The sequence below is a fragment of the Camelina sativa genome, chromosome 12 (genome assembly GCF_030686135.1).
Source record: "Camelina sativa cultivar CO46 ecotype springtype chromosome 12, ASM3068613v1".
NCBI lineage: Eukaryota > Viridiplantae > Streptophyta > Magnoliopsida > Brassicales > Brassicaceae > Camelina > Camelina sativa.
Genome location: NC_141891.1, coordinates 32087626 through 32108983, shown reverse-complemented (window position 1 = coordinate 32108983; position 21358 = coordinate 32087626). Strand labels below are relative to the sequence as shown.

The window sequence follows — 21358 nt, the reverse complement described above, 5'->3', positions numbered from 1 at the left end:
AGGTCGGGTTACTCCTCGGGTAGGTCATCAGGTTGTTCTTCCTTCTCTTGAATCCTCCCTGATCGGGTTGGGGTTCGGACTGTTCTTCCTGCTCAATAGCTCCTTCGGGTACATGCTCGGATTTGACCTTGTTTCTCCCCATTTTAGGCTCTAAAGCACCTGTTTTCATCCAAAATGTGCAAATGCAAGAATGCAACACCCTAAATGGCCTAAATGCAAAATCCTACTGTTAATGACCTAAGAATGCTAAGGTTAGGGTAAATATAATGCAAAATATGGACAAAAAATGATGCTTAAAACATGTAAATTAGAGAGTTATCAGTATGTGTGAGTAGTTTACTTGTTGGGCAACAGGGTTTCAAAGGGGATTCATGTTATCGTTTGTTTAAGGATGTTTAGATCTGGTTTAGTTTATCTTAGTTATTTATTCTAGGTTTATTCTTAATGCATATTGCTTGATTAGCTAACTAGTGATTGATCATAGGCGTTTTACACATCACAAGTGTTGTAAACTCGCTAGCAATAGCCTAGACAAGTATAGTGTTATAACATGCGTCAGTTAAGTTATAGAACTTTATAGATTAAAATCGAACTTCCTTTAATTGCTAGGATATATGCGTCGTTGCCTGCGTAACTTGAGTAACGGAGTATACAGACTTTAGATAGGGACTAGCGTGTAGCTTATCACCCGTTCTTTCGTGTTTCGTAGTCCATGAACGTTTAGCCATTGAACTTCCATACCTATTCCCTTTAGGCTTAGACCGTTGCTTGAAACCCTGAGAATTCTTTACAACCCAACATTCCGTCCATTTATATTTTCTTAGTTTATTCGCATTTAGTTATTGTTTTATTTAGTGACAAACCCAACCAAAAACCCCCCATCTTATTATTATCTTAGCCATATTCCTCTCTAAGCAAACTCTTAACGTGATTTATTCGTCTATGTGGGATCGATCCTTAAATACTACTACCAATCAACTGTGCACTTGCAGTATTCGTGTGGTCTTTTGAGGTAAAAGATTGAAGTGAAATTCCACACACATCAAGCTTTTTGGCGCTGTTGCCAGGGACCTATTAAGTCACTTTTGAGTTTGAGACTAGGATTATCATCTAGGAACTTATATTTTTGTTTTGCATTTATTTTTCATTTTACTTTGATATTTTCTTTTTAATTTTCAGGAACTCTAGAGTTAGCTCAATGGAGAACCAGAACCACAATCTAGAAGACCTTAATCATCCTCCACCTGGGAGGAACGATCAAGGAGCTGCTATGGATGACGGAGAGCACTTTCGAGAACATGATGATACTCGTGAGCAGGGTCAACTTGAACGATTCGCTCAAACCATTGCTGAATATGATACCCTTTATCAACACATTCTAGACCGGTCCGCGATTCAACCTACAAGACTGCAACAAAATCATTTTTAAATAAGCCCTCAAGTCATTGCCTTGGTAAAGCAAAACCAATTCCATGGTTTTAGCACGGAGCACCCGATAAACCACATTGAACTTTTTGAAGAAATATGTGGAATAACTACTACATCCAAGGAGTTTCAGGAATTCTTGATGTGCAAACTTTTCCCGTTTTCTCTTGAAGACAAGGCAAGTAGATGGTTGAAGACCCTGCCTCAAGCATCGATTACAACTTGGGAGGAGTGTAAGGCCACTTTTCTGAATCACTTTTACACCAGATCTCGCTCCAACCTCTTGAGGTTTAAGATACAAGGATTTAGACAACGAAAAACTGGATCATTTTGTGAAGCTTGGGAGCGCTTCAGAGCATATGAGAGGGACTGCCCTCATCACAACTTTACAGATGGCGGCTTGATGAACAAATTTTATGAAGGAGTTGACCCTAAAAACCAGCTATCTCTAGATGTAGCAAGTAATGGTAATTTTGCTACAAAAACGATTGAGGATGCTCGGATTTTTATCTGAAATCTTGCTGAGAGTGATAACAACTACCGCTCGACCCCTTCAGACATTGAGAAAGATTCGATTCAGGCCTCGGATATTAGACAACTTCAAGAAACATTGACTTTGGTCGTTAAGCTTGTTGAAAAAGGGAACGACACATTCGAAGATGAGGAAGAATTTTGTGATGAGGAAAAATAGTTGAATTATATTGGAGCTAGGAGCAACTACCATGGGAGGTTTTACAACCAAAACTCCAAGGATCAAGGGCATGAATTCAACTGAGGCAATTTCCGACAAAGAGCTACATTCACCGACTTTCAAGGTTTTCAAAGGGGGATTCCCTTATCCAACCACAACAGATCAAGGTCCTGACTTGAGAGATTTGATACTTGAAATTGAGGCCAGCATGCAAGCATTTGCAGAAGAAATAAATTTGAAGATGAGCGATATGTATAAGGATTTAAATGAAGAAGATAACATCCCTTACAATCAAAATCAGTAACCTCGACAAGCAAAATAAGGAAAGTGCTTTTGTTGTTGAGAAATCCGAGGAGCCTACTTTGGAGACCAATGAGCAAGTGCCTAACCATGTAAACTTAAACGCTATGACATTGAGGAGCAGAACAGCCTACAAAGAACCAAAATATCCGGAAGGTTACTTGGAGAAAGACCAAACACCAGAGGTTATTTCCATCGGAGAAGAAGAAGGAACCATGGGGAAGAAGGAAGGAGAAGAGCTTATCCACAAGGAGCTCACCAAGGACACTCCACCTCGCGTTCCACCTCCGACGCGCATTTATCAACCCAAGGTACCATTTCCAACTAAAGTTTCTAAGAAAGAAAAAGAGAGAGCCAAAATCCACGAGCTTGTCGGGCAATTATCGGTAAGGCTACCTTTTGTTGAAGCTTTTGCGATGATTCCCCCTCTAAGAAAGTACATGAAGAGCATTTTAACAAATAACATCAGTCTAGAAGATGGTGTCATGGTGATCACGCAAGAGTGCAGTGCAATACTACAAAATAACATCTCTCAAAAGCGAGGAGATCCAGGCAGTTTTGTTTTATCATGCAGAATTAAAGATGAAGTTTTCAAACGCTCTCTTTGCGACTTGGGATCAAGTATCAATATGATGCCACAATCAGTTGCCAAACGCCTGCGATACAATTTTTTCAAGCATAAAAAGATCCCATTGGTCCTTGCAGATAGTCGATTGGACACCCTACCGGAATTCTAGTTGATGTGCCGATTGTTATTGGGGATTGCCGATTGGACACCCTATCGGAATTCTAGTTGATGTGCCGATTGTTATTGGGGATTGCCAAATCCCTACAGATTCTATGATTTTAGAGCTTGAGAAGGAGCCTAAAGATCCTTTGCTACGTGTTCGTCCTTTCCTTTCCACAGCTGGAGCCATCATCGATGTTCACAACAAAAAGATCGACCTAAACCTAGGAGGCTATGTTATGAAGTTTGACATGAATGAGTCGTTAAAGCTACCGATTTTGGAGAACTTAGATAACCTAATTTTTACAATCAACGATCTAGAAGTAGATACTAGTGGAGTAAGTGAGGATATATTCCTTGATGACCCCCTGGAGATAGTATTGACTAGAGCTCAAGAGGAGTACAACTTCCAAAAAGAAGAAGTTGAAAACTGCGCAAAGATTCTTGACTCCGCTGAAACCTATGAGAAGATTGTTGCATATCTTGATCTCGATGAAGAGAACACCACCCCTACACCTCCTAAAAACACACCGTCCGCTGTAGCAGATCCATGGAGCGAACTACGAGCCCCCAAAACCGAGATCAAGGAGCTCCCGACTGGTCTCAAGTATGCCTTTCTTGGACCTAACTCTACTTACCCTGTTATTATTAACTCTGGTTTGAATAATGTTGAGATAGCCATGCTTCTCACCGAACTGAGAAAGCATAGAAAAGCACTAGGGTATTCACTTGAGGACATTCTAGGAATATCTCCCGACCTTTGTATGCATAGGATCCATTTGGAAGAGGGATCCAAAAATTCCATTGAGCATCAAAGGAGATTGAATCCAAACCTTAAAGAAGTTGTCAAGAAAGAAATAATGAAGCTTTAAGATGCAGGAGTTATATATTCTATTTCAGATAGTGCATGGGTCAGTCCAGTTCACGTGGTACCGAAGAAAGGAGGAGTCACCGTCATTAAATCCGAGACTGATGAGCTGATCGCAACAAGGACGATCACCAGCCACCGCATGTGTATCGACTACCGGAAGCTTAATGCTGCAAAAAGAACGGATCATTTCCCCTTACCATTCATCGATCAAATGCTAGAAAGGTTAGCCAATCACCAATATTATTGTTTTCTAGATGGTTATTCAGGTTTCTTTCAGATTCCAATCCATCCGGATGATCAAGAAAATACGATCTTTACCTGCCCCTACGGAACGTTTTCATATCGGAGAATGCTCTTTGGTTTATGCAATGCCCCAACCACTTTCCAACGCTGTATGATGTCTATCTTCACATAATATATTGAAGATTTCATGGAAGTCTTCATGGATGACTTTTCAGTTTATGGTTCATCATTCAAAGCATGTTTAGCCAATCTCGGAAAAGTTCTGCAAAGATGTGAGTGAAACTTGGTTTATGTGGTGGTGAATGATGAATGAGATGATGATATGTGATGATGAACAGGTGGAATGCAAGGAGTTTCAATTACCCTTATGCTGTTGTAGTATAAGAGATGTCAATCCTAAATGAGTGTGATGCAAGCAATCAGGATGTGAATACTTTTCTAAGTTAAGCCAATTATGGAGGATGTTTGTCACTAACAACCTAATGATGAATATAAAATGCAGAAAGTAAAAGCTACTAAGACTAGATACTAAATGCAAAGAGAACAGAATGATCAAAGCAGTAATGTAATGAAACAGAAACAGAAACTACAGTAATGCAAGACAAGTGATAAAACAGGATCAATAGAAACTAAATGAATGCAATAGGAATGAAACTATAATGCAACAGGACAGATGTAGAACATAAACAACAAATACTGGAAGGAGCTCGAGCAAGCACTCGATCGGATGCTCGATCGAGTACTAGGTCAAGTGGGTTGAAATCCCAGAACAGAAACAGAGCATTAAACAAAAAAGAGCAAAACGAAAGTAAAGCAAACAACAAGCGATTAAACAGGATTCAAACAGAAAAATCAATAAACCTCAATCAAACATGAGCTATCTCTAGACAATGATCTCCTAATAAAAGTTAATCCAATCACTTGGCAATAACAATCAAGCTAAGATTCTCCCAGTCTAGCTCTCACTAGCAAAGATCATATAAAAGCAGGCATTAAACAACAGATCATTATGGTCAAAAATCAAACAAAACATCTAATCTCTTAGCATGCTTCATGATAATCTCTAGATCTAGCCTTATCTAACAACTTCGACATTGGTGTGATGCTAAGAAGCTTAAGATCTAACCTTACCCTCTCAGATATAAGGATAGCATAGAGCACATAGCCTAGAAGAGATCTATAACAAACAAGCTTGACCAATCTAAACAACCACAACCATTATCCAGCATAACCCATCCTTAAGATCCTAAGCCACTACTCACAATCACAAAACATAATGAACAAACTCATAAACCCAGAAATCAATGAAATTTGCATGATTAGAAAGCTAAGATAGAGATCTACAATATTGAAGAAGGAATCAAACTCGAATTCTTAATACCTTGAGAGTTATGGAACAAGCAAGTATCAAAGATTTCTTAAAAATATGCAAAAGTGGCTAAGAGATCTAAGCAATAAAAAGCAAAAAGGAATAATTCCCAAAAAGGTAAATACTAGGTCTAGGTTTTTGTACTTTAAAAGGTCTCTCCTTGGTGACTGCAGGGTACAAAGTTTTATATAGAAAAAGGTGTGGAAGCCCTAAAAATGCTAAAAGACAAAATAGAAGGGTGGCTCGGTCAACTCGACCATGTGCTCGGTCGAGTGCATGGTCGAGTGACCTCTTCTCCTGCTTCTTCCATCCGGTCGAGTCCTTCTCCGCACACGGTCAAGTGTCTGGTCGAGTGGGCGGTCGAGTGGACTTTCGGACCTTGATTCTTCAGCTCTAGCTCCCTTGTTTTCTCCTCTTGATAGCTTCAATCCTCTTCAGCATTCCTTTCATGCTCCTTAGGCTCCAAAATCACCTGTTTATGCAAGAAAATATGCAAATGCAATGCAACTCTACTCTAATGCATGAACAGTCCTAAAGCTATACAATAATGGCCAAAATAGATAGCAAAAGATGCAAAAGATATGAATATGCTAAGGGAAAACAAGGTAAAATATATGAACATCAACACCCCCAAACTTAGTCTTTGCTTGCCCTCAAGCAAATAAACAAGACATAAGAAGGTAAATGAGGTTTGAAAGTGGGATCTCAGCTCCTAAAGCTTGCCAATAAACTAGCTAGAATCAATGTCCAAGTTACTAGTACTATGATGCAAGTTGAATGAGCTGTACTTAAAGATTTTAGACAAGCCTATCACAACCTTTACTGATTTGAGCCTTAGATATCCACATGCATTCAAATCAACCATTTTCTTTAACATTCATTAATCAAGAACATGAATCAACCTTATGCAATGCTTAAACTCATTTGGCTTGGTAATAAAGGTTTAGAGACAATGATGGTCTCTTTTTAGAGTGGGGCTTATCAATATCAGTTCTCTTATAAAAATGGATTGAGCTTTAGAAGAAGGCTAAAAGGTAAGAACACTTAGGCACATACAAGAACAAAACCTTGTATACCCAAAGGTACCCAAAGTGTTTATCCTATCAATCTAATTCCAAATTGTCCTAGTTCTACCCTTTATCTTCAACTTTTCTCAAATACCCTTTTCTCTTTTGTTTTTAAGCCTTAGGAGAGGTTTCTTATTTGAATCAACTAGTGGAATGGGGGTTTCTTTCTTATTGCTATGGTTCTCTTTTCTTCTTATTTCTTAAGACATAAAAGCTTTTTGCTATACTCTTCTTTTCTTTCTTTCTTTTCTTGACTAGAACCATCTTAAACAATCTTATACTTCCCATTCTTTCACTAGAGCTTTACTTAAACACATTCCCCTCCGAAAAACTTTAACCTTTTCTTTCTCTTTTTCTCTTTTCTTTTCTTTTCTTTTTCAAATAACCAAGTCCCAAACCCAACAATTAAACCACCTAGTCCTATCTAGCATGAAAAATGCAAACTAGAACTACACAAGGCTTTACTCTTGTCAGCTTAAACCTAACACTTTCTACCAAGCTCAATCCCAAAATAGGCCTCACACACACAAGAATAAACATGGCTTGAAAGAAGGATAGGTTAAGGGTAGGGAAACTGATTCTTAATGAGGAAATCAGCTACTTGGATCAACAAGAGTGGTAAAAAGGAAAAAGATGATCCAAATATGTATATGGTATCCATGAGTTTAAAGCAATGCACAAGTTGATAATTAGAAATCAATATTAGGTTCTTATAAATAGGAAATGGCATCAAATCACAACATGCTTTAATTTAGACCAAATGCAATGCAGGAATTCAAGGCTTGGTTCAATCTTATGCTTCTAACTACTCAACTAGCATCAAAGTACTATTAACTTGGGCATTGATCCTAGTTTAGTGAATTAAGCAAGCTAACAAGACAAAACTCATCATAGATCCCTAATGCAAATATTAAACAGTCCTACATGAAACATGCTAAACAAGATCCTAATATGCAATGCAAACTATATGAACACTCTGTTTATAAAGATTTTTGCAAAATTTTTCAAATTTTTAGGTTTTTTCTGTGTCTTAGATGCAATGTAAATACTTAACATGATAATGCTAAAAATTTGAAATAAGAAAACAAAACACCACATCAAATACTATCTCAAACCCTCCCCCAAACTTAAATTACACAGTCCTCTGTGTAAGAGAAATTTGTAAGAGGATTCAAGATTAAAAACAAAACACAACATGATATGAAATGGTATCTACAAGGGTAAGGTGATAGTGGTACCTCATAGATTGTGGAAGAAGCTATCCACATCCTCATTCATGCTCTCATAAGTGTAGTGGGGGTCTTGTGGTCGACTTGGAGGTGGAGAAGGAGGAAACTCGACTATGGCCATCGACTGGTACTCGGTCGAGTGCTCGGTCGAGTGGACTGGTCGAGTTGGTGTAGGAGGGAAGAATTGCTGACCTTGCTGCTGGTAGAACTGCTGCAAGAGGGCTGGATCCATGAAGTACTGGGGTGGGAAGGGAGGGTAACCTGGATAGCCTGCTGGAGCTGGGAAACCATAGGGAGGTCTAGGCAGGTACTCGGCCGAGTGCATTGGAGGTACTCGGTCGAGTGGTTGCTCGAGTGAACAGGTCGAGTGCCTCAGAAACTGCTGTTCTCGGCGACTTGAACCTCTCCTCCTCTGAATTGGCTCATGCATTGAAGTTCTAGCTGGCTCCACTGTTGTTTCAGCTCTAGACAAAGCTCTTGTTGAGCTACTCCTCCTCAAAGGGCTAGATGGTGTTGGTGAAGAATTTCCACACTTCAATTCAGCAATCTCCTTCTTTAAACCCTTGATTGACTTGGTCATCTTTCCCATCTTCTTCTTCAGCTTCTCAAAGTTCTTCCCATGCCACTTGTTCCACTTTTGTAGGATTGTCAACCGCTTGCTAGTCTCTCTCACTCCTCTACTATCTCTTGGGTTTGGCTCATAATCTTCAAAGTAAAATTGCTCTTCCCCATCAGCCATTTCCACGTCTCCAACTTCATCTACTCTTACTTGGGCTGTCCCATCAAACAAGAACTCGGCAGCTGGCCAAAAATCAATGTTTTGCCCTTCACTTATGGTGGTAAGTTCCTTGTTGGGCAGAACAAGCTGAGTCTTCCCAAGTGTTGGAAGCTCAAACTTGAAGAGTTGATTCCCTTGATGCATCTCCTTCGCTAGTATTAGAGTGGAGGTGAGGTAGTTGGTGTCAATCCATCTTGGCATAGCCTTCTCTCCTTTGAGTGGTACCTTGGCAGCTAGTAGCATTGGAGTGATGATGCCTCCAATGGTTAGAGTTCCCATTGAGCCCTTCTTATAAAGCTTGCTCACCCAGCTTCTCAAATAGATCATGTGGTCAATGAGAACCATGGCAAGATCAGTCTCCACACTACTCCCAAGGATAATGGTTCCATCTCTTGCTTGAAGGATGATGCCATTGAGAGCCATATCAATCATCTTGAGCTCTCCCTCATTGAGATTTCCAGTTTCCTTTCTAGCAAAGAAAGTGTTTCCTAAGGCTTTGTGGAAGTACCTCAAGACTGGGCTTCTTATCTTGGAACTCTTGGTCTTGGAGGATGAGTAGGTGATGTTATCTCCAATGGTTTCCCAAACAGCATAGAGCTCTTCTCTTGGTATGACCATGCTCCTCTCACTACCAACTTCAAATCCAAAGATATTGGCTATCTTTTTGAGTGAAAGCTCATATCTCCTTCCCTTGATGGTGAACTCACAATGACCGGGTACAAATTCTTTATCCTTCCTTAAGTAGGAGTGCATCTTGATGGTGGCTAAGAATTCACAGCTCTCTTCTCTATATCCTTCCATGCAAAGCCCCATGAACTTGCTTAGGTTGCACTTCTCAAAAAGAAACTCCACATCTTCAGCAATTCCTAGCTTCTCCATGGTCTCCTTGTGTGGATAACCTGTTCCTTGAAAGCTCATTCTCATGAAAGCTTCATAGACCTGTCTTGGAGTTAAGCCACAAGATTTTTCTTCTCCATCATCTTCTCCCTCTTCTTCTTCTTCTTCTTCTTCACTCTCATTTTCAACCTCCTCTTGTTGAACCTCAACTTCTGGCCTCTTCCCCTTTGCCTTGTTTCTCCTCATGTGCTCCCTAAGAGTGAACTTCATCTCTTCTTCACTCTCAGTTCGTTCAGGGTCTTCCTCAACTGACTGATGCTTCTCACTCGCAAGCCCACTCAAGCCAGCACTCAGTCGTTTGCCTGCTCGAATGGTAGGTCCAGTGCTTCCGCCAGCTCCTTTCCTTGATGCAAGATGTGCATCACAACGATCTAGGGAGCGATCAACAACTTTTGGAGACATTCTTGTAGACCTTGAAGACATTTTGGAAGAGAACTTGAAAGGAATAAACTCAAAGCTCAAAGTTAATAGGTTAGTAACCCAAACCAAAAGGACTAAGCTTTGAGCAAAAAGATGATCTTGAGAGAGATTATGAGCTAGATTTTTATTGTTTTAAGCAAATGAGAGAGTGTGAGAAGCATAGGATCGAGTTTAGCTCTATATAAGAAGCTAAGGGGAAAAGGAGACAAGAGAGGAGCGTCCATACCATTCAAATTTGAATTGAGAATCTTTGACTTACTTTTTGCTGCCACTCGACTGCACGTGGTCGAGTGCTTGACCAAAATTCGAATTTCGAACTCCTCTTCTCCCTCCACTCGATCGAGTACCTCTTGTGGGCCGGTCCAGTGGGCTTGCAAATCCATTTTTCCAAGTCCAATTCTCTCCAAACCCATCTACACTCTCATTAAACAGCCTGGCCAACACAAACATAAAACAAAAATATCAAAACTACAAGGAAACTAAAGCATATGTACAGTGATACCTTAGGGACTTCCTCCCTAGTGAGCTTGTTTAAAGTCACTAAGCTTGAGTTTTGATGCCTTTTCAGGCTTGGTTTAGAGACCAAGGAGGTGATGAAATCCTCCCTGGTACCACTTGATTAATGTGAAACTGATCTTTGATCACTTCACCCTTAACACATAACCCTTGTTTCTTCTTAATCGTGAGCCTTGGTCTTGCCTTCTTCAAAGACCTCTTGTTGAGTTGCACTTGAAGATCCTTCACCAGATCAGTCAACCCTTGAACTGAACACTTGAGCCTTTCCACTGCTTCCTCTTGAGATGAGAGCTTAGCCTTTGGAGTTGCCACTTCACTTGAGACTTCATGACCACATTTGTCCTTGATAGTAAAAGGTTGATCATCAATGGTAGGCAGGTTGATTGGGTTATAGATGTCAAACTTCATGGTTAAACCCTCAGCTATGTTCAAGGTTACAAGACCTTCCTTGACATCTTTAACAGCTCCAACAGTGGCTAAGAATGGCCTCCCTAGAATGATAGGGTCTTCAAGCTCTTTATCCATCTCTATAACCACAAAGTCTGTAGGAATTCTTGCCTTTCCTACCTTGACTGGAAGGTTTTCCAACTTACCAACCACATCCTTGTTTGATCCATCAGCTAGACATATGTGAAGGTTGGTGGACTTGAATTCAGTGTGCCCAAGATTTTGTGCTATAGAGTAAGGCATTACACTGATAGATGCTCCCAAGTCACATAGGCATTGGTTGTAGTGAAGATAGCTAAATGAGCAAGGCAGATAGAATGGACCTGGATCTTCAAGTTTAGTGGGGATGATAAATCCCTCAATCTCTTCAAGATCCTTCTTGTCTTGATTTTGAGCTTTCTGCTTTGACATCTCAAGTAGCATATTCTGATAGAGAGGATATGGAGCATACTGTTCCAAGGCAGGTCCTCTCTCTTCTTCCTTAAATGCAATGACAACCTCTTCCTTCAAAGCCTTCACTTCCTCTATCTTCTCAATGACAACCTCTTGTTGTATAGCCATCATTTCTTTTTTCTCAATGATTTCCCTTAGTTCCTTCAGCTTTTGTGCCTTGAAACGTCCTGGGAAAGGCAGAGGTGGTTTGTAAGCAGGAGGAATGTACTTAACAGGCTTAACAGCTTCAGAGTCTTCAACTCGATCAACCACTCGATCAGACACTTGGTCGAGCACTGGCTCGAGCACCTGGTCGAGTGCATTGCCGGATTCAGTTTGCTGTGCACATTCTTCACTCTGGGCTTCAATAAATGATGAATCCCCCCAGCTTGAACTTCACTGTCCTCAGTGACAGCTTCCTCATATACATGAATGGCCTTAGCAGTGAACTCCCTTGGGTTTTGAATTGCTTTTCCAGGGAGTTGATTAGGCTTTGGAGCTGAAGTAGAAGCAAGGTTTCTCTCCATATACTTCACTCTAGAGTTGAGACCTTCAAACTTCATGTTGAGATCTTTATACTGGGATGTTAGCTTTTGGTTCAACTCAGCAAACTATTTTGCCTCCTCAGTCTTTCCATTGGCTTGCCCAATCAACATTTGTTGCATCATAGCTCTTAGGTCTGGTTCTTGGCCTTGGGAGGTCTGAAACCCTGGAGGGGGACACAATTGAGGCTGGAACCCTTGATGTTGCTGCTTGGGTGCATAGTTGTTTTGTTGTTGAGGCTGTTGAGGTGGGTAAACTTGATCTTGAGGATTGGCTACATTGTTGCTTCTATAGGAGAGATTGTTGTTCTTGAATCCTCCTTGGTTGTAACCTTTGAATCCTCCTTGGTTCTGCATGTAGCACAACTCAGCAAACTCCCTGTCTCCATCTTGAACTGGAACCTCTTCTTCACCAATGAAATGAATGGTCTTTTGTTGGCTGAGTAGAATCCTGTCTAGCTTCTCATTTACCATCTTCAAATCTTTCTTGTACATCTCCTCTTGATCATTGGAGGTGAACCTTACTGTTCCGTCATAGTCTTCATTATAATTTCCATCTGATTGAGCTAGATTCTCTACCAACTCCCAGCCTTCTTCCACATTTTTGTTGAGGAAGTTACCATTGGAGGCTGTATCAAGAAGCATCCTTATCTTAGGTAGAACTCCTCTATATAAAGTGTTGAGCAAAGACTCATTGCTGAATCCAAGGTGAGGACACTTAGTTTGGAAGCCTTTGAATCTCTCCCATGCCTCACAAAAGCTTTCATTATTCCTTTATGCAAAACCAGAAATTTCATTTCTCAACCTTGCAGTTCTTGCATTGGAGAAGAACTTGGCTAGAAAGGCTTTCTTGCAAGCATCCCATGTGGTGATAGCTCCAGTTGGAAGTGTCTTCTCCCATAGATGAGCTTTGTCTCCAAGTGAGAAAGGAAACAGCCTAAGCTTGAAGCCATCTTCACTAACACCATTGATCTTGGTGAGTCCACAAATTCTGTCAAACTCATCAAGGTGGTCTAGGGGATCTTCCATTGGCAAACCATGGAACTTATTTGCTTCAATCATAGAGATCAATCCACTCTTGATCTTATAGTTGTTGTTGGCAACTACATGAGGCACAATACCAGCTCTTATGTTATGTGTGTTTGGTGCATCTCCAGCACCAATGTGCCTTGGCCTTTGAACTTCATTATTTTGTTGCTCCATTAGCAACTGATTCTCTTGCTCTTGTAAGATTCTTGTTCTCTGCTGTCTCAAATCTCTTGGTAGCCTGTCGATGTGGTCAAGAAGCCTCTGAAGATTCTGATTACCCTTGGACCTTGTTTGCATCAACGGACTCGATCACTGACTCGGACAGACACTCGGTCGAGCACAGGCTCGAGTGAAGGTCGAACTCACTTAGACGAGACGTCTAATTGTATCCGGGTCGTGGCTCGATCAGGTAATCGATCATCACAGGGTCGAGTAGTGGTCGAGTTGGTACCTGAAACTCAACACAGACAAGCAGATGAAGAATCGAGATTAGTGGTGAACAAGGGAAGAAAGGAACTTAATCTTAGACTTGTATAAATCCTAAATGTCACAAACAAACACTCAAATGGGCAACGGCGCCAGATTGAAACTTGGTTTATGTGGTGGTGAATGATGAATGAGATGATGATATGTGATGCTGAACAGGTGGAATGCAGGGAGTTTCAATTACCTTTATGTTGTTGTAGTATAAGAGATGTCAATCCTAAATGAGTGTGATGCAAGCAATCAGGATGTGAATACTTGTCTAAGTTAAGCTAATTATGGAGGATGTTTGTCACTAACAACCTAATGATGAATATAAAATGCAGAAAGTAAAAGCTACTAAGACTAGATACTAAATGCAAAGAGAACAGAATGATCAAAGCAGTAATGTAATGAAACAGAAACAGAAACTACAGTAATGCAAGACAGTGATAAAACAGGATCAATAGAAACTAAATGAATACAACAGGAATGAAACTATAATGCAACATGAAATGAAACAGGACAGATGCAGAACATAAACAACAACTACTGGAAGGAGCTCAAGCAAGCACTTGATCGGATGTTCGATCGAGTACTAGGTCGGGTGGGTTGAAATCCCATAACAGAAACAGAGCGTTAAACAAAAAAGAGCATAACGAAAGTAAAGCAAACAACAAGCGATTAAACATGATTCAAACAGAAAAATCAATAGATAAAGAAGGTCCTAAGGATGGATTCATGGGCTGGACTCAAGCTATGATTATCTAAACTGGTCAACAAACCTCAATCAAACATGAGCTATCTCTAGACAATGATCTCCTAGTACAAGTTAATCCAATCTCTTGGCAATAACAATCAAGCTAAGATACTCCCAGTCTAGCTCTCACTAGCAAAGATCATATAAAAGCAGGCATTAAACAACAGATCATTATGGTCAAAAATCAAACAAAACGTCTAATCTCTTAGCATGCTTCATGATAATCTCTAGATCTAGCCTTATCTAACAACTTAGACATTGGTGTGATGCTAAGAAACTTAAGATCTAACCTTACCCTCTCAGATATAAGGATAGTATAAAGCACATCTAGCCTAGAAGAGATCTATAACAAACAAGCTTGACCAATCTAAACAACCACAACCATTATCCAGCCTAACCCATCCTTAAGATCCTAAGCCACTACTCACAATCACAAAACATAATGAACAAAGTCATAAACCCAAAAATCAATGAAACTTGCATGCTTAGAAAGATAAGATAGAGATCTACAATATTGAAGAAGGAATCAAACTCGAATTCTTAATACTTTTAGAGTTATGGAACAAGCAAGTATCAAAGATTTCTTAAAAATATGCAAAAGTGGCTAAGATATCTAAGCAATAAAAAGCAAAAATGAATAATTCCCAAAAGGGTAAATACTAGGTCTAGGATTTTGTACTCTAAAAGGTCTCTCCTTGGTGGCTGCAGGGTACAAGGCTTTATATAGAAAAATGAGTGGAAGCCCTAAAAATGCTAAAAGACAAAATAGAAGGGCGGTCGAGTGGACTTCCGGACCTTGATTCTTCAGCTCTAGCTCCCTTGTTTTCTCCTCTTGATAGCTTCAGTCCTCTTCAGCATTGCTTACATGCTCCTTAGGCTCCAAATCACCTGTTTATGCAAGAAAATATGCAAATACAATGCAACTCTACTCTAAAGCTATACAATAATGGCCAAAATAAATAGCAAAAGATGCAAAAGATGTGAATATGCTAAGGGAAAACAATGTAAAATATATGAACATCAGTGAGGAAAAACATCTAGTTCTTAATTGGGAGAAATGCCACTTTATGTATGATAGGGAAAATTCTCGGTCATAGAGTGTCTGAGAAGGGAATTGAAGTTGATAAAGAAAAGATTGAAGTCATGATGAATCTACAACCGCCGAAGAATGTTAAAGGAATAAGAAGTTTCCTTGGACATGCCAGGTTTTATAGATGTTTTATTCAAGATATCTCCAAAACCGCAAGACCACTTACACGCCTACTTTGCAAAGATGTGGATTTTCAGTTTCATAAAGACTGCCTTGCTGCATTCCACAAGATTAAAGACGCGCTAGTTTCAGCCACGGTTGTGCAACCACCAGATTGGAAGTTACCCTTTGAAATCATATGTGATGCCAGTGATTATGCAGTTGGAGCCATACTTGGACAAAGAAAAGATAAAAAACTAAATGTTATTTATTACGCAAGCCAAACCTTGGATGAAGCACAATGCAACTACACAACTACGAAAGGAGCTTTTAGCTATTGTGTTTGCGTTCGAAAAGTTTCGATCATACCTTGTAGGTTTGAATGTAATTGTTCACACGGACCATGCAGCTATTAAATATCTAATGTCTAAAAAAGACGCCAAGCCGCGTCTCATAAGGTGGATCCTCTTACTACAAGAGTTTGATATTGAAGTTAGGGATAGAAAAGGATCAGAAAATGAGGTCGCCGACCACCTTTCGCGAATGAGAGTGGAGGAGCCGATGCCTCTAGATGATAGTTTACCCGAAAAAATGTCTACATCATTGAAGCTGTCCCCATGACTAACAAACCAGCACCACCGCAAGCACTACGTTCGAAAACTTATGATACACCTTGGTATAGACACTATGCCAATTACTTAGCAGCCAATGTTGAGCCACAACAATTCTATGGTTATAGAAAAAAGAAGTTTTTGCGAGAAGTAAAGAGATACTACTGGGACGAACCCTATCTTTACAAGAAGTGTTCTGATGGTTTATTTCGACGATGCATCTCTGAGGAAGAAGTCGAAGGAGTTATACTCGGATGCCACGGCTCCTATTATGCAGGTCATTTCGCAACCTTTAAAAATATTTCTAAAATTTTGCAAGCAGGTTTTTGGTGGCCAACCATGTTTCAACACGCCCAAATTTTCATTAAAAGATGTGACGCTTGCCAGAGAATGGGCAATATAAGTAAGAGGAATGAGATGCCCCATAATTTCATACTTGAAGTCGAAGTCTTCGATGTATGGGGAATTGATTTCATGGGACCTTTCCCTACATCTAACGGCTATGAATACATCATTGTTGCTGTTGATTATGTTTCTAAATGGGTGGAAGCAATAGCGAGTGCTACAAATGATTCAAGTGTGGTGGTCAAGATGTTCAAAACCATTATATTTCCAAGATTTGGAGTACCAAGAGTGATGATAAGTGACGGAGGTAAACATTTCATCATCCGAAACATTTCTAACCTTTTCAGAAAAAATGCAGTCCTCCACAAAGTAGCATCTCCTTATCATCTACAAACCAGTGGCCAAGTCAAAATATCGAACAGAGAAATCAAGTCTATGTTACAAAAGACTACATCAAAATCAAGGAAAGATTGGTCCACCAAATTGGATGATGCGCTATGGGCTTATAGAACCGCTTTCAAGACCCCGTTAGGTACCACACCTTTTCATATTGTCTATGGAAAAGCTTGCCAACTACCTGTTGAACTGGAGTACAAGGCAGCATAAGCAGTAAAGGAGTTGAACTATGACAAAAAAAGCGCAGCCGAGAGACGTTTGATTCAATTAAACGAGTTAGACGAGTTTCGCCACAACCCCTATGAGAATGCTAGGATTTACAAGGAGAGAACTAAAGCATACCACGATAAGAAGATCATACCCAAATCATTAGCCCCAAATGACCAGGTTTTACTTTTCAATTCTCGACTTAAGCTTTTTCCAGGAAAGTTACATTCTCGGTAGACACGACCATTTAAAATTAAGGAAGTTAAACCATATGGAGCCGTCGTTCTTCTCAACGACAAAGGTGAACCGTTTACCGTAAACGGACAGCATCTAAAGCCTTATCTAGCAGAAATTGGCAAGGAAGAGAGTGCATCAATCAGCCTAACCGACGCCCCCAAGCCTAATAAGAGCACCAAACGTCGAGTCAACGATGTTAAACAAGCACGCTTCTTGGGAGGCAACCCATGTCTAGTAAGCTTTTGTTTTTAAGATTTGTTTTCTTTTATTTTTAATATTTTTACATTTTAGTTTCAGGTTTTTGTAAAAAAACATAAAAAATAGAAAATAGAAAAGCAAAAAAAAAAAACAAAAGAGAAGAAGAAGGTCAATGGATTGGCAACACACTATGCCTAATGGCAAGTACCACCTATTGACCGGCCACCTCCAATGTGACCGAAGCATGCCGAAAGTGACGGATCATCACCATCCTTGAGTGATCGATGCCGAGAGTCCCCACCAGCTGTAGCCAATGCCATGTTTGACGTACCATGTACCATGCCCTGTGTCCTATGTACCATGTACCATATCCTATGTACCGCGTACCACGCCCCACCGTACCATGTGCTATGTCCGTGACCGTTCATCCGTGTACCGCGAGACAACTTCATCCTCACCATCAACCATCACCATTCTTTCACTTAGGTATGTTTTTATTATTTTTATTTTATCATCATTATTGATGGTTTTAGGTTTTGTTTTCAAGGAGGGTGCATTTAGAGATATATAAAAACAAACAATTCAATGAGCTTAGCCTAGTTCACACTCGATGTCCAGCAACCAAAGGAAGTTACAAACGGTTAGTCACCACAATTTCATTCCACAGTCAAACTCTAGACAATTTTTTGGGCAACCATAAACGTCTAGAGTCGACAAACATCATTCCATCAAGGTGACATTGTTCTTAAACCCTACACTTTTCCTTATGATTTTTAATCCTCAACTTTTTTTTTCCACCGAGGACGGTGTGATTTAAGTCTGGGGGAAGGATGTTCCATCCTATACTAATGCTTTCTATATTGTTAACTTGAGACATTTTCCACTTTTTACATCAATATTTTTGACGTTTTTATCGAGTCACATTTTTTTTTATTGAGTCAAAACTAGTAGGGGATTATGATCTTATTCTAACGGTTTATTTGATTTGGATTAACACTCTTATGACTCTTGATTATGCTTGACAACAGAACCGAAGTTTGGAAAGACTGTGAGCCAACTCAACAATCCCCAAATTCCCTATTCGATGGATATTCAGATGATCTAACGTTGTCTCTAACTTTAAAGGACCGAAATAGGACTTAATTATCAAGCTCTGGGATTTTGTATACATTGGACTAGATCTCTACATTCAAGCCACACAAGACATTGCACTTCTTCAAAAGTATGTTCCCCTCTCTCTTCCCTACAAAACTCAGAAAAAAAGAGAGAAGAAAAGAATAAGGATATAGGTAGCAAAGAAGTGAGTCAAGGGATGTCGCATAAACCCGTGCATACTTTGGATTTCATTGAAGCCTATCCAACAATAGAAAAAAAAAGAGCAAGGGGTCTATAAAAAAAAATGATACCCTAGAAAATTAGGGAGAAATAGATTCTTTGGAAGTGAGAAAAGGGAGAGGAAAGAAATCATACGAAGAAAGTCTTGGCTTGAAGAGAGTCGACAAGTCTTTGATCGATTTTCCCTTGGTAAGATTTCACCTTTTATTATTGCTTAATTTATGTAAAGAGATGACAATGGAGATTCTGGAAACTCCAAAGAATTGTGGGATCAAGGAGCGTTGATGATTCTCATGGTGGATTACAAATGTAAGTTCCTAATGTCAAGGCGAAGAAAAGTGCAAAGACAATATCCCCAAATATAAGTGAATTCCCATTATTTTCAAAACCTCTTTTCCATGACTTTATTTTGATTATTTGCTTGCGGATAAGCAAAGTCTAAGTCTGAGGGAGTTGATAACATTATTATTTTACCCATATTAGCTATAGTTTTTGGTATGCATTTAGGAAGATTTTGATGATATTTCAGTTATAAAAGGTCTATTATCAAGTATTTTTAGTTTTCAAGAAGGTTTTACAGGTTTTATAGCAAAAAGGGGAAAAAAGCCAAAAAATACCTCATATATTTTTTATTTAGACGTTTAATACCTCGTCTTTTTTCGTTGGAAGAAAAATACCTCGTTTAATTATCGTTGGCTTAAAAATATTTTATCTTTAAATTTTTGCTAGATTCTAATCGCGGTTTAACAGTCTTTAACGGACGTTACAGATCATCAAACCGTCAAATCACACATGTTTACATAGATATATAAAACTTTTATTTACGCTTTGGTGAATAAATTTACATGGTCCACTGGTACCATTTGTCTTATTGAACACTTGGGTACGCGAGTTCGAGTTCAGCATCTTACACTTTCAGATGTTTTTTTTTCATCTTCTTCACTAATCGCAACCCTAGCCTCCATTGGTGTGGCCGACTAAAACCAAAGCTTTCAAATCCATCCCATTTCAACTGGTTTTCCCGATCTAATAAACGACTCTTCAGATTCTGGAGATGAAAAAAAATTAAAAATCAGATTTGATTTGTCGGATCTGATTCTGAAAATCTCAAAACAGAACAGATAGTTGTTAGCAAGTATTGATAGAAAGACTTTTTAGAATCCAAACAGTCAAAACACTCTTCTTCAACAATTCTTCGTGTGAAGAAGAAAGATTTATTATTGTGAAACGTTGATGATTCATTCAAGAGTCAATAGTGACTCGAACCCCCGGCTGAAAACGGCACACCAGGATCCATAAATCTCCTCCTCTTTGATTTATTATTGTGACATCATTATTCTCCACTTTACACAATGAAGCTACCACTCTCTCTTCTCTCCAACATGACTGCAACTTACTTTACATAAAAAGAAAGAGTAGTAATTGAATGATTTGTTTAATGTTAGTTGAATGAATCATCAAAGATTTGGGGGGGGGGGGTTCGAAGCGTGGTTAGGAGACATAACCAACTCAATTCTAACCACTACACTACGACTACATATCACTTGATTATGTTAAATGTATTGTATATATCTATATACACACGCATGATTTGATTTTAATGCCCGTTTGATGATCTGTAACGTCCGTTAAAGACTGTTAAACCCGTGGGTTAGAATCCGACAACAATTTAAAGATTAAATATTTTTAAGCCAACGATAATTAAATGAGGTATTTTTCTTTCAACGAAAAAGATGAAGTATTAAACGTCCAAATAAAAAATAGACGAGGTATTTTTTTATTTTTTTTCCCTAGCAAAAAGGACTAAAAGACAAAAGAAAACATGTTTCAGGACAGATTCAGATCTCTTCAGTACGGGCCACTTTTGAAGAACTTCGAGAACTCACATTATGACGATCTTGGTGTCTATTGAAATATAGAAGAGTCATCTTTCTTCTCGAAGTATAATCAAGTCAATCCATTCATCCATCCAGAAGATATGCCCATTTTACCGAGACGTGTTATAAACCGTGAAGAGAAGCATCCAGCCGATGGGCTTTTATTGAAGGCCTGACCAGCGACCATCATTGCGGCCCAGTCCAAGCCTCCTACACGGTCCAAAAGCCCCTTTCGCCGCCCCTTGTCCTGCACATAAGAAGAAAAAACGCTTTTACCCTTACAAACCCTAGTCCAAGATAAAACTCTATAAATACTCTTCAAGACCTAGAGTTTCAAGGTGTGCTTCTTTGGTGCCTGATTGCTCGAGTAATTACCCGATACACTTAACCGTAAGGTAGTATATACGGGGTCGAATCCACAAGGACCAATGGTACACTAAAGATTTGCGAGAGTCGTAAATAGCTAAAGCGGACGAATATTTGTTTGTTTGCTTTTCAAGTTTGTAAATAAAAATGCAAAGAAATAAAATCGATTAGCTTATAAGATTAAAACATTGGGTCATAGGGCATTTCAGAGATCAATGACTAATGAGGAAAGTGAAATATGGAATCCAATAATTAAGAACCGTTCTAGAACATGAACACAAGAATTGACTAACCCTCTTTCAAGGCATTAGAAACTAAACTTGACTATTAGTTTGCTAAACTTTCATTTGCAACCTCCTAGCCAAATTCGCATTACAATCAAGTTAATTAAG

The 21358-nt window shown here is 39.3% G+C and overlaps 1 non-coding gene and 1 pseudogene across 1 annotated transcript; one reads left to right on the top strand and one right to left on the bottom strand.

Annotated features, from left to right (window-relative positions):
- Positions 1-1711: 1711 nt before the first annotated feature.
- Positions 1712-1812, bottom strand: LOC147932882 (small nucleolar RNA R71; annotated as a pseudogene).
- A 10842-nt stretch (positions 1813-12654) lies between these two features.
- On the top strand, positions 12655-12761 carry LOC147932881 (small nucleolar RNA R71). The gene has a single exon (XR_015576823.1). It is a non-coding gene; the product is annotated as a small nucleolar RNA R71 (small nucleolar RNA).
- The last annotated feature ends 8597 nt before the right edge of the window (positions 12762-21358 follow it).